The following is a 17018-nucleotide window of genomic DNA, read 5'->3' as shown; positions in this document are numbered from 1 at the left end:
TATCCAATAATGTATTTGATGTTTATTAAAAAAGCATGGTAAACATTTTCATTTCTGAATTTACTGTAGCAGATTCTGGTAATAAAAATTAGTGGTCTAAACCCACAGCTTTTAAAATCCAATTGAACCACAGAAAACTGAAACCACAGAAATTAAAGTAACTTGACCAAAATCATCTACTAGTAAAAAACAAAGCCACATTTTCTGAGTAAAATTTTTTTCTGACCCAAAATTCCTGCCTATAAATCCAATGCTTATATTGAATATTAATATCATGTTCATGAATGCCTATGAAACCCAAGTATAAATTAGGGATATTGGCTCCTTCAAAGAAAGAACAACCCAGCATCCCTAGGAATTAAAATTCTTTCATTTAATTACGTAGAAAGAAATGCTTAGTTTACTACCATGCTCCTTGGGAAGTCACCAATTCAATTCCCCATGAATGATATCAGAATGTTTTTAGAAAAGACAAACATATATCTTACACATCAAACTGACTAGAATATCATCTCCACCACAAGAGTATAAAGTTTGCCTGTTTTGTTATTATATTCCCAGTGACTGAAACAGTATCTGAATTTTGGTAAGTGCTCAGTAACTTTGTGTTACATGAATAGACCTAGAAAAATTTCAAAAGCGATCTGCCCACATTCACTGTCTTACAGACCAAACTGTACCCACCTCTCCATTCATTTCTTAAAGCCCAAATCCTCATTTGGAACCATAGCTTTGGGGAGGTAATTCAGTTTAAAAGGAGGTCATTAGAGTGGGACCCTTCTAAGAGATTAGTGCCCTTAAAAGAAAAGACACCAGAGGACTTGCTCTGGCCCTATTTGCCTTGAGGACGACACAGGATAAAGACAGCCATGTGCAAGCCAGGAACAGGGCCCTTAGCAGAAACTGAATCAGTCAGCACCTTGATCTTGGACTTCCCAGCCTACAGAATTGTGAAAAATAAATTCCAGTTGTTTAAGACACCCAGCCTACAGTATTTTGTTATGGAAGCCTGAGCTAATAGAACTCTAAGGCTCTAATCAGATAAATTCAGAATAAATTATAGGAAATAAAGTTTCCATGAAAAACTTCAAACCTCATGGGGAACTTAAAAATTCATGGAAATAAGCTCCCCTATTTTACCAGTGGGGAAAATGAGCATCTGCCTCAGGTCACATGACTACTTGACATCATAAAACTGCAGAGGCATCTCCTATTTCAATGTTCTTTTTTAAGTCTGGTAAATTTATTACTTCCAAAGGGCTATGCAGAACTAAAATACAGATTTAGAAAAACTAATGCATCACTAAAGGAGAATATGGTATTTTTTATCATGTCCCTAACCTTTGAAACTAAGATCTCAGGGAACAGTTGTTTTCTTCCATCCCTGTCTCTTGGGTTATTGCTTGAAACAGACACCTTACATGGAGATCTTTGGAAGATACTGCTGGTTTGTTTCTAGGTTTCTTATTGTATATAAGTGGAAACTAAGATTCAGGAATGATAAAGGGGGGGTTTCTAGCCTTGCAGTTACAAAGAGAGAATTATAAAAAGAGGATAATCTTACCTTTATTAACATTTGAGTGATTACCAAGTGCCATACATTGAACTAAGTGCTTTACCACCATCTTTTAAAAATCTCCTATCAACAGTAAGGTAGAAACAACCAAACACATCTCCCATTTATAGATGAGAAAAACAGAGAACGAAAATCATTTGTCCCAAATCAAACAGTGAATTGGTGATAGATTTGAACCCAGGTATGCCTGACTATTAGGTCTAGGATATAAAGAAAGTGGCTTCTGGTTACTACAGCATGTCCTTTGACCCAATGGGGCTGTTGCCACATCCTCCTTCCCTGAGTTTAGGATTCTGTGATAAGACTCACATTTAATCAGAGGTCCCTCTTAATGAAAACAAAGTACTGTTATGCTAAGTGAAATAAGTCATACAGAGAAAGACAGATACGATATGTTTTCACTCTTATGTGGATCATGAGAAACTTAACAGAAGACCATGGGGGAAGGAAAGGGGGGAAAAAGTTAGAGAGGGAGGGAGCCAAACCATAGGAGACTCTTAAAAACTGAGAATAAACTGAGGGTTGATGGGGGGTGGGAGGGAGGGGAGGGTGGGTGATGGGTATTGAGGAGGGCACCTGTTGGGATGAGCACTGGGTGTTGTATGGAAATCAGTTTGACAATAAATTTCATATTAAAAAAAAAGTACTTTTGCAAAGAACACTCTTTCCTACTGACCATTACTTCCCTGTCTCCCTTATTCCCCCCAGAACATCTTCATCAATGTTGCACTTCATTACTGACTATAGGGTCTCAGGCTTCATTACACCTACTCTAGAATACACTCTTGTGTGTTTTTCCTCCATTTGCTAACATGAGGATTGGGGTGGAGAGAAAGTCAGCAGGCCTTCATTTAGCCAGCTGGTCTTCAGAAGTTCACACACGTCACTGCCAAGATACAGGTCCTAGGAAAGGAGTCTGAAAGTTTGCCACATCCCATTTGTCTTCTTTCAAAGGCCACTGCACTGGCTGTAGACAGATATCTGGAAGGCTACATATGAGGATATTTACTCCACGCCTACCCACAGATGTCTTTACCAAGTTTCATAGCATAAGTTTGATTTCTTTCCCAAGCTTCAATTTGTAAGTAGGGATTCACAAAAGTTATGGCTGAATACATACTATCATTATGACTTATGACAGCTAATATTTGAATACTCACATGCTAGACAATATACAAAATACTTAATAATACCTCATTTAATGCTCACATGAACCCTTTAATGTAGGCATTATCATTATCCCCCTTCTAGGAATGAATAAGCTAAGAATCAGAAGGGCAAGTCACATAGCTAATAAAACATGGAGTTGGCTTTAAAGTCAAAATAGAGCCTATGTTCTTTACCACTGTGCAATAAAAGCTAATAGAGATGATTATGATATTGTTAAGGATAAAAACAGCAGCAACAAAAATCACAGCCACACTCCCTGCATTGTGACAAGTACTTTACATGCACCATTTCATTGAGCCCTCCCAGTTCTTCATGGGATGTGGTATCAGTATCTTCAGCTTACCTGAAGAAACTGAGTTTAGAGACGTTAAACAACTTTCTCAGTGCTGCATAGGACGATGACAGCACCAGGACGGGGCCAGTGCCAGTCCAACCACCCAAGCTCTTATTAATTACTAACACTAGCACTACCTTATTTTAAAGGTAGGGAAATGGAGGCTCAGAGAGGGAAAGGGCCAGACCCCTATATCCACAACAAGCTCGTTGAGAAGTCTGGTGGTGACATCCCCCAAGCCTGGATTACCGACTCCCAGGCAAGTGTTCTCTCCTTAGTGCCACCTATGAGAAAACTCAACCAGGTCTCATTTCAAGCAGTGGAGGAATGTTCTGAGAAACAGTGAGGGCAGAGTGGCCCTGGAGCCAGAAAATAAGAACTGAACCATGTATTAGCTGCTTCACTTTGACTAAGACACTTAACTTGTCTCTGGCTCTTCCTCCATCACTAGAGAACTTATTATGTGATTGGAAAGTTTTCCATTAGAGACTATTCCAAGACAGTGAGTAGGCAAGAGCTAAATTAGGCTGTAAAAATATTAACTGCTATCATTTGAGACTGAATAGATCTCTATGGGTCAAAGTAATAAAAAGTGCCTTAATTGAGAAGGTGGCACCTAAGGTTGGCTCTGCACTATATTAGAACAGTAACTTCTTTTTAAATTATGTTATTACTATGTATCAGGTCCTGAAATAGGTAATTTACATGTATGATTTCAGTTTTTCCTTATGAAACCCTATACATTTACTATTATTATGGTTCCTATTCTGGAGGTATAGTAACTGAGGTCCAGAATGGTGCATGGTTAAAGAGCTGGTAGATGACACAGCCAAGATTCAAACTGGGATTTAGACTCCATCACTGCATTACGCTTCCTCTCTGGGCTGGCTGAAAAGACAACTGTGGGAATGGCTCTGTGAAAGCAACAGGCATCCAGAGAGTTAAGTTCTCCATTGAAACTAGCAATACATGCATTCTATAATATGGGGTTTGGTACTGAAGACACCCTAACATGATATTCTAGTTGTGCCTTGTGCTTTCAGACAGGGCAAGCATCACCACCATACTGTTTCATGCCTGAAGGATACTCCCAAAGTCAGACATCTAGATAATCATCCCCTCTTCCCATGCAGTGCTTCTTCCTTAATCCCTTGCCTTGAAACCCTGTTTAAATTCATGGACATCCAGGTCTCCGGTAGTAACTGCTCTGTCTACCTTATACATATCTGTTCTATAGGCCACAGATTATAAATAAGGGTGCTGAGGGTCTCTTTCACAGACAGAAAACTATAAATACAAGGCATATGGAAACCTAGAATAGAAGGCCTGGAACCTTCTATGTATTCATAGACACACAGCCAAATGGAAAGTGGAATGCATAGCCTTTTGTGCCCAGAACAGTACTGTAGGTGGAAGAAACCTTGGAAGTTGGTTAATCCAAACCACTCATGTTACAGACAGGAAAACCAAGAAGCAAAGGATAGAATGATTTGAACAAATTTACACAGACAGCCAATGCTGAACCTAGGCCAGTGCCCAACTTCCAGATTTTTAATTTGCTGCTCTTTCTTCTTTACCATGCTACCTTCTCCCTCACATTTCTATCACTGTTAGGTCTACCCCATTGCTTCTCATTTGAATTACTTGCCAGCTTACCTGAAGCCATGCCCCCATAATCCATTGCTTTTTAACTATCTGTCCCTTATTAAAGCATTCTCTTTGCTGGCCTTTTTACCCTCTGCATACTTGGTTCCCTCAGAGAGAGGCACTAGAAAGTTGTCATTAACTGACAGGATGCTGATGGGACTCTCCCACATGTGAATGTGCCCATCCTACTGATTTGGCCCTGGATACACCATGCAGCATAGGCCTTCTTTTTGACAGAAAGACCAAGAGGATTCTGAAGCAGGACAACTATCAGTGTGTGGGAAAAGAATAGCCTGCTGTGAGCGGAACAGCTTCTCAGTATAAAAACTCATTTGATTTTACATAATGGAGGCTGAGAGAACTCAGAGTGAATGATGGTGGAAGTCCATTTACATTTTTAATGAATATAACATTTGCTTAGGGGAAATACTTCCTCCTAATAATCTAATCTGTAAAACACACTATTCCTTTTTCTCTTTTTTCAAATCCTTTTCCTTAAGGTCAATAAACAAGGACTTTTCTGCTGCCCAAAGGTTTTACTATCTGTATATCTTTTAAGCATAAAATCAAGACTGGGCCTTCAATGAATGACTGGTGGAAGCCACATAAGCATTTCCATGAGTTAATAGACTGAGTGACTCCTGGGATTCTGTCTTCTTCCAATGCAAAGAATTCTCAATGGAGACAGATTCCCTAGCCAGACCTCCAATCTCCCCTTCCCTTGCAGGGTAAGGAAAAGAAAGAAACGTTGCCTGACAAGAATGACATCATAGATGCTTCAGTGATTCCACAGAGAAACCTCCACTCCCTTCAGGCACCTGGGGCCACGTGACCTGAGTGTGCTGCACATTTGTTACTCAATGAAATTACATTTTTGAAACAGAATCAACTGAGGATGTCCAGAGTCATGAGAGAGAGGCCTGGCAGAAGAGATGATTAATTTTCTTATCACTAGCTTCTCCAGCAAGGGTTTAGAGGGACCTTGTATAATTTAATTCTGCCAGGGTTGTATAGTAGAAAAAATACAAATGAACAAAAAATTAGTTATGACCCCTCCCATCCTGTGACCATATCAAGGGACATACTCTTACCCTCCATCCCCAAACATCCACCAAGGAAAACAAGACTTCATGGGAGACTCTGACTCCTCATTTTGTTTCTTCCTTTACTTGATCATGTCGTCACACTTTTTAGAACCTTGCTTACCTATCCTTAAAACTACGAGAGAGGGTTTGCTTCACCTTCCTTCTGTACTTTCTCCTTTACCACTGGGACGGGAGCAGAAACATGAATTATCAGGAGAGTTATCAGGCTGATATCTAGACTATTGTTCCCAAAATTTGGTTGCATACTGTCTTTAGTAAGTAATTTTTAACTGTGCATGCTCAGTATATTTATGAATCCATACAGACCCCATATAATGTATATTATAAATATATACAAAAATTTTAAATACTTAAACCAATATATTAAAATACAAGTGAATATAAGTTCTAACTCCCTCCCCCCACGCCTCTGTGTTGCCACCACTCAGTATGCAGACATTCCATTTTGAAAACCTGTGATAGAAACCATCACTGAATGACCTCTCCTTCCAATGGGTATCACCTCAGAATCAGACAACAACCAGTGAGAGAGCAACTGTCGTGCTCAGGTAAAGGGCAGGTAGTGTGGGAGCTTTAACAAGTTGTCACATCTTGAATGCCCTATGCTTGTGAAAAGCTAACTGTTCAATTGTTGGTTAGGGGTTATAACAGTTCTACCATCTAAATAACCCTTTCCTGGCTCTTTGGATCTGAAATATTCCTTTTTCTCCAATAAATCCCTGTAATGAATTTGTTGAGTACCAGGCATGTAGTAGGTGCTTTATAGGTGTTCTTACTTGTGTAATTTTAGTAACACTAAGAGAGAAGGAAATTAGTTTCCTTTTTACCAGATTTTTACTAAAAAAGAAAATTGGTTGAAATCTCGCCGTTATTAAGTTGTAGACCTGGAGCATTCAAACCCTAGTGTTATGCTAAATTGTTATGCTAAATTATGTCAACTACACTGTCTTTACAATAATACAAACCACCTGTGCCATTCTCTGACATTTAACACGTACTACCTTCTACAATAGTAATTAGCTGGACCTTCAAGCTCCTTCAGCAAGCCATTTCTGAGAGTTCCTACTGTGATATCGTCTCTTTTAGCACTGAAATTCCTCCATGAACTTACACTGAGTACTTGCTATATTCCAAGAATAGCACATAAGCTATCTCACTCAATTGTCCTGGTCATTTTTCAGCATTGTGTAATTATACTCATCTTAAAAATGAAAAAAAAATGTCATAGATTGGTTAAAAACTTTCTAACCAAGATAGTAATTTTGTAAGGAATGGAGTCAGGATTTGAATTGTGCCTAAGTCCCAAAACCTTGTACCATTGGATCTCTTCATATGCCCCCTACTATGCATTGGTCCCTCACTATACATCTCACTGATGAGCTTCACACTTTCCTGTTATGTGTGACTGGCATCTCTATTAGCATCAGTTACATGGTAAATTGCAAGTGAGTGACTCAGCACAATGATGGTTTATCCTTCTGTGATGTGCTACTTTAGAAAAAGGATAATTGCTGTTAGATGCTAAAGAATACACTGTACTTCATTTCATATATATATATATATATATATATATATATATATATATATATATATGGAATTATACATATGGGGCCTTTCTGCCTGCCTCCTTTCAGCCTAGTTTAATATTTTCAAGGTTCATCCATATTAGAGCATGTACTAGTACTTCAGCCCTTATTATAGTGGAGTAATATTTCACATTTCACTTTATGGATATACCACATTCTGTTTATCCATTCATCAGCTCATGGACATTTGTGTTGTTTCACTTTTTGACTATTATGAATAATGCTGTTATGAACATTTGTGTGAAAGCTTTTGTGTGGACATATGTTTTAATTTCTCCTTGATAGATGCTTTGGGCAAAAGGGACAGAAAGAATATTTTAGGAAATAATGGCCAAAAATTTCTCAAACTTGATGAAAAATATTAATCTATACATCTAAGAATGCTAATGAACTCCAAGAAGGATAACTCAAATAGCTCCGCATCTAGACACATCATATTCAACTATTGAAAATCAAAGACAAAGGTATAATTTGAAAAGCTGCAAGAGAAAAATTATTCTTCACATACAAAGCATCCTCATAAGATTAAGAGCATACTTCACATCAGAAACCATGGAGGTGAGAACAAAGAGAAGTGACATATTCAAAGTGCTCAAAACATATCAACGGGTACTTAAGTGGCTCAGTCGGTTAGGCATCCAACTCTTGATTTCAACTCAGGTCATGATCTCACAGTTTGTGGGTTTGAGCCCCATATCATGCTCTGTTCTGACAGTGTAGAGCCTGATTGGGATTCTCTCTCTCTCAAAACAATAAACCTAAAAAAAGAATACCAATCAATAATTCTATACCCAGCAAAACCTAGGCAAATCTGTGAAGACAGAAAGATGAATGGTTGCCAGACACTGTGGGATAGGAGAGGTAACTACTAATGGGTACAAGATTTTCTTTATAGAGTGATAAGTATATTATAAAATTACCAGTGATGATTTCATAACTCTGTGGATATACTAAAATCTGATGATTTGTACAGTTTAAAGGAGTGAATTTTGTGATATGTGAATTATATCACAATAAAGCATTTTCTTAAAAAATGGGATCTGGTACATAGTAAATACTACATTAGGGACAGCCATTATTCTCTATTTTTTATATTATTTTTATTGTTTTTTGTTTTACTTTTATTCATATCATGGATCATTCATATCATGGATCTGTGTGGAGAATGGATTTTTTGGGGGCAATTGGGTAAGGGATGGGCACAGTACATTAAGGTAAGAGAAAATGGTAGCCTGGATGAGATGACTGTGCAGATGGAGAGAAGTGGCAGGATTCAGGATAAATTCTGAAGTAGAGTGCCCATGGTGTGAAAGAAAGCACTCTATTTGGATAGGATTTATGACTGACTGGATGCCTGTAATAACCTTGGTGAACAAATAACTATCAGCTTCCCCAGTAAATACAGCTGCTATCAAAGGAACCACTTGAGTGGAGACTATTTTCTTTTCCTATCCAGTTGCTGGCCCCAAACCTATTTCAATCAGGTACCTCTGGTTCTTAAAATCAAAGAAAAAGACTTTTCTCCAAGCTGATTATTATAAAGATTTTCATGTGGGAAGTCTTGAGAACTTCCACATTGAGGAAGTACAATTTGAAGGAAAGAAACTAATTCAGAGGACGAGTGGCTAGCTTCCTGGTTCAGCAAATACTGATTGATTAGATGTTCGGTGGCTCCATCAGTTAAACGTTCAACTTCAACTCAGGTCATGATCTCACAGCTTGTGGGTTCGAGCCCCGCATCAGGCTCTGTGCTGACAGCTCAGAGCCTAAAGCCTACTTCAGATTCTGTGTCTCTCTGTGCCTCCCCCACTCGCACTCTGTCTCTGTCTCAAAAATAAATAAATATTTTTAAAATGCATTTTGAATACCTTTGCAGATCGTGTGATTACTATAAAGCACCATTATCATGACTACCAGAATTCTGCCTTGAATAGTGAAAAAAAATTGATGGTCAGAAAGGAGGATGTTTTACCTTAAGAACAGTTACATGGTCTATAGAACTTATAAAAATTTCAAGAACTGTTTCCACCTACTTTTAAAATTACAGAATTATGGACTAGTATGGTAATTCTTAAGAAACAAACAAACTTGAGATATGAGAAGGAAAGGACACATGGACTCTGTCTTCAAAGGCAAGATTATCCCAGGAAGAAGTGGCAGACTTGCTTCTTGTGTCTTCAGAACTGATGGTTGGATGTCAGTAGAGAAAATATTCATATGCATTTACTAACAAGGACACTATATTAATAAAACATGTTTTTAATGGTAATTGGAAGCTGGACATTTTGTTGTTTTAGAGTTGTGGGGAGAAATACCAACAAAGTAGAAACCCAGTCACTCTGGCCCCATAGTGGTTTGCTCAGCTGACTTTGATGTCTTCATACCATACCCACGATAGGGTAGTCCAATATGATAGCATTTTCATACCTGTACCCATATCTACCCCATAACACCACAAATTACCTATTATCCCCTCTATATAAACTCACAAAATTCAGTTAACTATTTGATGACTGCCCTATATTCCTGCTCACCTTGATGCATTTCTCTCTTCTTTGAATTCATGTAACATGTACTCTTTGAGTTCCACAATACTATCTCTTTATTATTTCTCTGAACCAATCTAATTTTCTAAGCAGCAAAAGGCAAATCCATATCTTCTTTCTCTTGTGTAGCTCTGGAACAGCATAATGCAAATACAGAAACAAGATAGATGGTAAACAACAGCACAGATAGTTTATATTCCAATAACAGGTGACCAGTTACTCCTACATACCTTCTTCAGTTGAAATCCACAACAACCTACTAATGCAGTTGTTGAGAAAACAGAAGTTGAAACATTTAAGTGATGTGTCTAAGGTCTCAAAGGTATTAAGTAGCATGAGTTCTACTCCTGCAAAACTGAGCCTTATGTGATTAGGTTATTTTATTATATGGTTTAATAGTACTCTGGACTTCTATATGCTCTCTGCAGAATAAATAGATCAGCAATCATTTTTTGTTCTTATTTTCTTCCCCAAGTAAGTAAAAACTCCATATGGGTAAGACTCTGTCTGGTTCGCTTCAGCACTTTCTGTAGTCTCTAGTATATACAGGCACAAACTAAATGTGTGTGGAAGAAAGGGAGAAGAGGGAAATAAGAATTTGGGGTGTTGAGAAATATCAGACTGGATTTTAAGTCTAAGTCAAAAAACCTGGATTTTAAGTTCTTCTAGGTTACATCCATTTAGGTAAATTCAGTTAGACTGTTTCTGGGAAAGCAAAGAGGAGCAGTGAAAAGGCAAGTGAGAGAAGGGATCAAGATAGCATAATTCCACACATCATTCCCCTTATGAGCATAGTACCTGGCAGAAGTCCTGTCGGACTTCTGTAGTATTATGTTACCTGCCTAGAGTATTTTTAAGGGTAGTGATAGCCAGGCTGAATTTTTTTTCACATGCTGATTTGAGAGCCTAACTCTTTACTAAGATGAGGCCTGACTGCCTCATTAGTCTTCAGTGATCCACTAGTTCTACTCAACTTTCCTTTTACTTAACACTTTGATATTCTATAATTTTAGAACAGAATTTTCCTTTTTTGATTTCTTTTTCTGACTCCCAAAATATATGTGAGTCTAAATAGAAATAGAAATCACCCTTTCCTTCAAAATACCTGCAAAATACCGTTGGCTAAGAACTTCAAATCAAATTTAAAAATTCACACACACACACACACACACACACACACATCTTGAAGAATTGCATAAGGTGGTCTATAAAATCAATATGGCTGCAATGCACTCAGTACTGATGAGCTGGTCTTGGAAAAAGAGTACTCACCTAAGAAAGCAGAGATTCTCTCCTACTGAAACTGAGGTTAATTAATTACTTTATAGGAAAAGATTTGCTTTCGTGAGGATCTGAGATTTGGTTTTTAAGCCCTTTTACTGACTTCTGTTGTGACCTTCAAAATTTATTCCCTATCTTTGAACTTAATATCATCATCACTTTAAAGAAAGGTCAAAATAGGGGCGCCTGGGTGGCTCAGTCGGTTAAGCGTCCGACTTCGGCTCAGGTCATGATCTCACGGTCCGTGAGTTCGAGCCCCGCGTCGGGCTCTGTGCTGACAGCTCAGAGCCTGGAGCCTGCTTCGGATTCTGTGTCTCCCTCTCTCTCTGACCCTCCCCCGTTCATGCTCTGTCTCTCTCTGTCTCAAAAATAAATAAACATTAAAAAAAAATTTAAAAAAAAATAAAAATAAAAATAAAAAATAAAAAAAAAAAAGAAAGGTCAAAATAAGTGATATATATGCCTGCCTCCATCCTTGGCAAGGCAACTTTCTACTCCAGCTACTCCAAATAAGTATATAAGTCAAAACAGTATGTCATATCAAGACCAGGTTTCTAGCCCATCAAAGACTCTCCAGTAGGAAAATTCTGGTACTACAACTAGCTGCAGCTATGACCTGGTTTGAAAAGTTGGGTAATATAGGAAACAAATAGCCTATTTTTGTTTGTCATGTTTTTCAAGTGTAACTAAAATTTCCAAGATAACTCCCAAGGCTTCCTTAAGTATACAGTGAAAAATAAAGCCTCATATGGATGGACTTAGGGTATGTCCAGGTCAATTAACGATATCTTTCACAACCCCAGAAACCTTTCACAAATTTTACCTTTTAAAGGTAAAAATACATCTTTAAGATGTATTTTCTGAGATGATGGGCCTTTTAACTTCCCCTATTAGGAGGCAAATCCTATTGGCAGGGCAACCTCTTAACCTGTGTTTGTTACTCAGGGGCAGAGGTATAGAAATACACAGATTCAGGGCATGAAAGCCACATTTCCTTTATTCCACAACTTGCCAAGGTAGCCTTCTACACTTAGGCCTTTAGATGTTATAGATGAATATTTCATATGGTTCTGCCCAAAAGGCTGCCCACTTTGCCAAATTTTTTTATCTTGAGCCTCAAAGAAGATGAAGCCTTTTCATTCTATTTATTGAGATACCCAGTCCTGGAAACCTAGGAAGCACAGGAATTCAGAAGAGAAGCCTAGAGCAGAGACAAAGCTGGAAGGCAAGCAGGGGGGAATTTTCTATACCAGTTATGGTTTTATATAAATTAATAAAAATAATCATATAACTGGCTTTTGTTAAGACTCTGATGAAAAGGGGGCGCCTGGATGGCGCAGTCGGTTAAGCGTCCGACTTCAGCCAGGTCACGATCTCGCAGTCCGTGAGTTCGAGCCCCGCGTCAGGCTCTGGGCTGATGGCTCGGAGCCTGGAGCCTGTTTCCGATTCTGTGTCTCCCTCTCTCTCTGCCCCTCCCCCGTTCATGCTCTGTCTCTCTCTGTCCCAAAAATAAAAATAAAAAACGTTGAAAAAAAAATTAAAAAAAAAAAAAAGACTCTGATGAAAAGATATCAGAGAAAACAGTCATAAAGCAAAACCTAGGGAACCCTAGACTACACACAAAAAGGATGGTTACTTTCTTCACGTCAATACACTTCCATCAACCAACAGTATAGATAGGGCTTGACTCACCAACTCCTTCCATGGTCATCCCCCATGGCTGATCATAGATATTGCTTTGCCAAGATATCACCTATTCTAACTCCCCCACTCACATTTGGAGTACTGAGGCATAGTAGCAAAAAAAAAATGATTTGCTTATGGACAAAAAACTGGTTTCAGTGGTTAAAACAAGAATAGAACCTGATAGGGCTCAAGAGAGGCTGCCCCAGAATGAGCCATTTTGGCATGTAGAGTATTTCAAGATGAAGATAACCAAGGCCCAAAAAAGTCAGAAGAATTTTTACCTTTCTTTTTAGTGCCTGGTTCATCTATCACCAGAAACAAGTACAAAGAGTGTGGGGTGGGTGTGGTAAGCTGGGGGAAGCCCAAGTGGGGCCTGTTTGTTCCACTGTCTCTGCACTGCATGACAAACATTTGTTTGCCAAATATTTGCTCTTCCCACCTTCCTGTTGTCTGTCTTCCTTCCCTTAGGAGCCCCAGACCCTAACCCCTTCTCCTCAGCTCAGGATGGCATGTAAGCCTCAAATGCCTCTCTTTGAGCCCCCTATCTTTTAGGTTCTAATACATACAAAACTAAATTTTTCTCCTGTTACTCTGTCTTATGCCAATTTAATTATTAGATCAGCCAAAGAACCCAGAAAGGAAGGGAAAGTTTTCCTCCCCTACAAATTTGATCTTTCCTGAATACAACTTAGCTGGTGGCTGTGTTTATGACAGTGTCTTAAATTATATTCATTCTCCCATGAACAATATTTTTTTTCCAGAACCATGTCAACCTGTGAGCAGTCACAAAATTCATAGGAATTACTCAATTCATTCTTTCTTAGGACAGAAAACGACAGAAGTGCCTAAATGAAAAAAACAAAACAAAAACCTTAGAATTCTCCAGTCTTTTCTGCCAAGTGCAGAATTTCACACTAATTCGTGTCTGTTCACTTCCCACAACCATGTCTCCCATTTATAATCGCTAAATATGTCAGGTTCACAACATCTCCCCATTTAGGTGCCCTATTTGAATCTGTGTATAAATACTCACTCCTCCAAATGTTCTATTTGAATACACAAAATATTCATTTCAGCACAGAGTGCATAAATTCAGGAATGGAGGCGTGTGGTATACTGTGGAATAGCACTGATTCAGGAGTCAGCTTGTGGAAGTGTGGATATGGTTCAGCTATGTGTTCATGATAGGACCTCCAGGACATTGGTTTCCTTCACTGAACATGTTTTCTGATCCCAAAACTGGGGTAAATGAGACTTTTCATTTTCCTCTTATGGATGAGAGACTCATAGGAGATTGTGGACACATTTTAAAAAAACTGTCCATGATCCTCACATTGAGAATAAAGGAGAGAAATATAAGCAAAGGCATGTATTTAAAAAAAATTATAAGTAATGTGAAGAAAATAAATAAAGAAAGTCAAATAATATGGACTCAGTTCCCATCTTTTCACTATTTGATTGTATTTCTTCTCTGGGATGCAGAATCTCCATTAGTAAAATGTGGGATCAAGACTAAATTTTTTATGTCTCCAGTTTGGTTTCTGGCTGATTGGGTCTGCAGCATTATTAAGCAGTACTTAATTGCAGCCTGAATTTTAGTCATAGCAGTGCTTGAATTAACCCTTCAGAATGCCTTCAGAGCCAGGATTCAGCTACTGTAATGTAAAATAAGGATTATAATCTAAAGCAAAAAAATTTGTAGTAAAAAAAACCCTGATGAAATATGAATAAAGTCTATGGTTAGCTAATAATATTGTTCCAATGTCAACTTCTTCTTGTTGTACTATATGGTTTTATAGAATGTTACTATTAAGGAAAGCTGGATGAAGGGTTCAGGGGCACTCTCTGTACTATATTTGCAACTTTTCTGTAGGTCTAAATTATTATTCATTAGTAGAAGTAGTATATTTCAAAAGAAGAAGGAAAAAAAAAACACTGTATTTCACAGAAAACACATCAAGTACATGTTGAAAATGCAACATTTCCAATTTCAGAGATAAGGAAATGATAGCCCTGGAGCAAAACTCAGGAGTCTTCTTCCAACAGGCACACAAGGAGTTCCTGATACAAATTTCTTAGTGATCGTAGCTAGAGAAACTTGGAAAAAAAAAAAAACACTGATCTGTAACCAAACGAGTGATAATATGGTAAATAAAAAATATAACCAAGGCTATAAAAAGGCTCTCAGGTGAGATCTAGGTTTTGGCTCTACCTCTGTCAGTTACTGTTTAAAATTAAGCAAGTTATCTGCTGGGCCTCAGATTCCTCATTTATAAAGAAAGAAGGTATCAGATCTATAGATTTCTAGTGGCTACTCATTCCTGTATAGGACATAAAAAGAAAGTCCAGAATGGTAAATAGTAGTCTTTAAATCCTTACTTTGGTAGCCCTACATCTTTCCCAGCATCTCTGCAGATTCCTTTTCTCTTATGGCATCCAACAGAACTAGGCTTCATGTAGTATCATTCCCATGCATGCAAGTGTCTGGCCCTTCAGTGAGTTAAACACAGCCAAAGGGAGACACAACCATGATGAAAAAACACAGCCAATGTAACAAGGTCAGCAGCAGGGGACATTAGATTTTGAATTTGCTTTATTGAGTAGAGAAGCAGAGACCATAGTTCCGATAGCATGCCCTTTTGCTTTGTGAAATAGAAATCCTAACTTCCATCTGTGAAGGCTCGGGGGAAATGAAATGAGGTCTTTGGCTCTAGGCCTTTCATTAGAAAGCAGTTTTATACCAGACGAGGCCACAGATTCATAGCTACCATGTCTCTACAGAGAGTCTGCCCAGAAGGAGGAGAAACATGGATATAAGTCAGCTCAGAGTCTTGGGATTTTCCCTGGTTTCTTGTTGGACTGGTCTTCTCTGCTAAGTATGTGAGTACTCACAGACATTAACATAAGTTTATACTTTTCAAACCAGAGAAGATGAGGTGATATATCCAAATAAAAATTCCTATGGGGCAGATAATATGCCAACCTCACCCCATTCAAATTCTGTTGACCTGACTCAACAGTCTACGCAGATGAACAATTTTTAAAGTACCTATAAATCAACTCTAAGCAGACAGCATATCAGAAAAACATATGACACTAACATTTTCTGAGTACAAAAATGTTATTTGCTATTGTAGAACATAATTGTACAGCATATTTAACTTTTCTAAACCTTTGTTTCCTCATTTATGCAGACAGCTAATAACACGTACAAAATTTAATTTGATCTTGACAATAATCCTATGAGTTTTATTTTATATGACCTTATCCACATATATGGAAAAGGTAAGTGAAATTTAACATCTCAATTTCTCACTGTAGACATTAAGTGCAGTAAAGTGTAAGAGCTTGGATTTAAACTCAGATCAAACAACTCTAAAACTCACACATCTTTTGGGATGACTCCAGGCAAACAACTGTTAACTATGGTGATTTTCCTAAAAGTCAAAATGAATTTTTCTCTTAAGCATGAAAAGAGAAAATTGGGGGGAGGGAGATGGTATATCCTTTTTAATATCTGTTTTGTCAGTGTGATAGTTTGTGATTAAATGTGGTTTCCTTAGAATGAAATGTATTAGCTATATACAAACAGTCCCCTCTTGACATTTGGAAACTGAGATCTACCCTCCAGTGAAGCATAATGAACACGAAGGATTATATTTATTCATCCCAGAGATGCTGGTCTTCTGGATTAAAAATTAGAGAAGACAGAGTAGGAAAATTAAACATATTCAGTAAACTGGAAGATGGTAATATAACTAAATCAGGAGTTTGGTTTTCCTTTATGTTTGTTTTGTTTAATTTTGTTTATGTGGAGGGAAGTTCACGTTGTTTATTTTGCCAGGGCCATTCCTTATTGTTGTGTACATTATCTGTTTCCCAACATTACAGGACATCATTTTATACTTGTTGAGATATTCTGTTAATTCTCAGGCAGATGATAATAAAGTGACTTGAGAAGTCTAGCTTTAGAAATGTATCATCATGGGGCGCCTGGGTGGGTCAGTCGGTTTAAGCAGCTGACTTCGGCTCAGATCATGATTTCAGGGTCTGTGAGTTCATGCCCCGCGTCGGGCTCTGTGCTGA

At 38.1% G+C, this 17018-nt stretch overlaps 1 long non-coding RNA gene across 1 annotated transcript in view; it reads left to right on the top strand.

The window, feature by feature from the left end:
- The window catches only part of LOC131509913 (uncharacterized), a 42191-nt gene extending 26382 nt beyond the window's left edge, over positions 1–15809 (top strand). The window contains exon 3 of the long non-coding RNA XR_009260824.1: positions 15714–15809. This is a non-coding gene — a long non-coding RNA (uncharacterized LOC131509913). The remainder of the gene's footprint in view (positions 1–15713) is intronic.
- The last annotated feature ends 1209 nt before the right edge of the window (positions 15810–17018 follow it).

Source organism: Neofelis nebulosa, chromosome 1 (assembly GCF_028018385.1).
Source record: "Neofelis nebulosa isolate mNeoNeb1 chromosome 1, mNeoNeb1.pri, whole genome shotgun sequence".
NCBI classification, from domain to species: Eukaryota; Metazoa; Chordata; class Mammalia; order Carnivora; family Felidae; genus Neofelis; species Neofelis nebulosa.
This window is presented reverse-complemented; position numbering and strand designations above follow the sequence as displayed.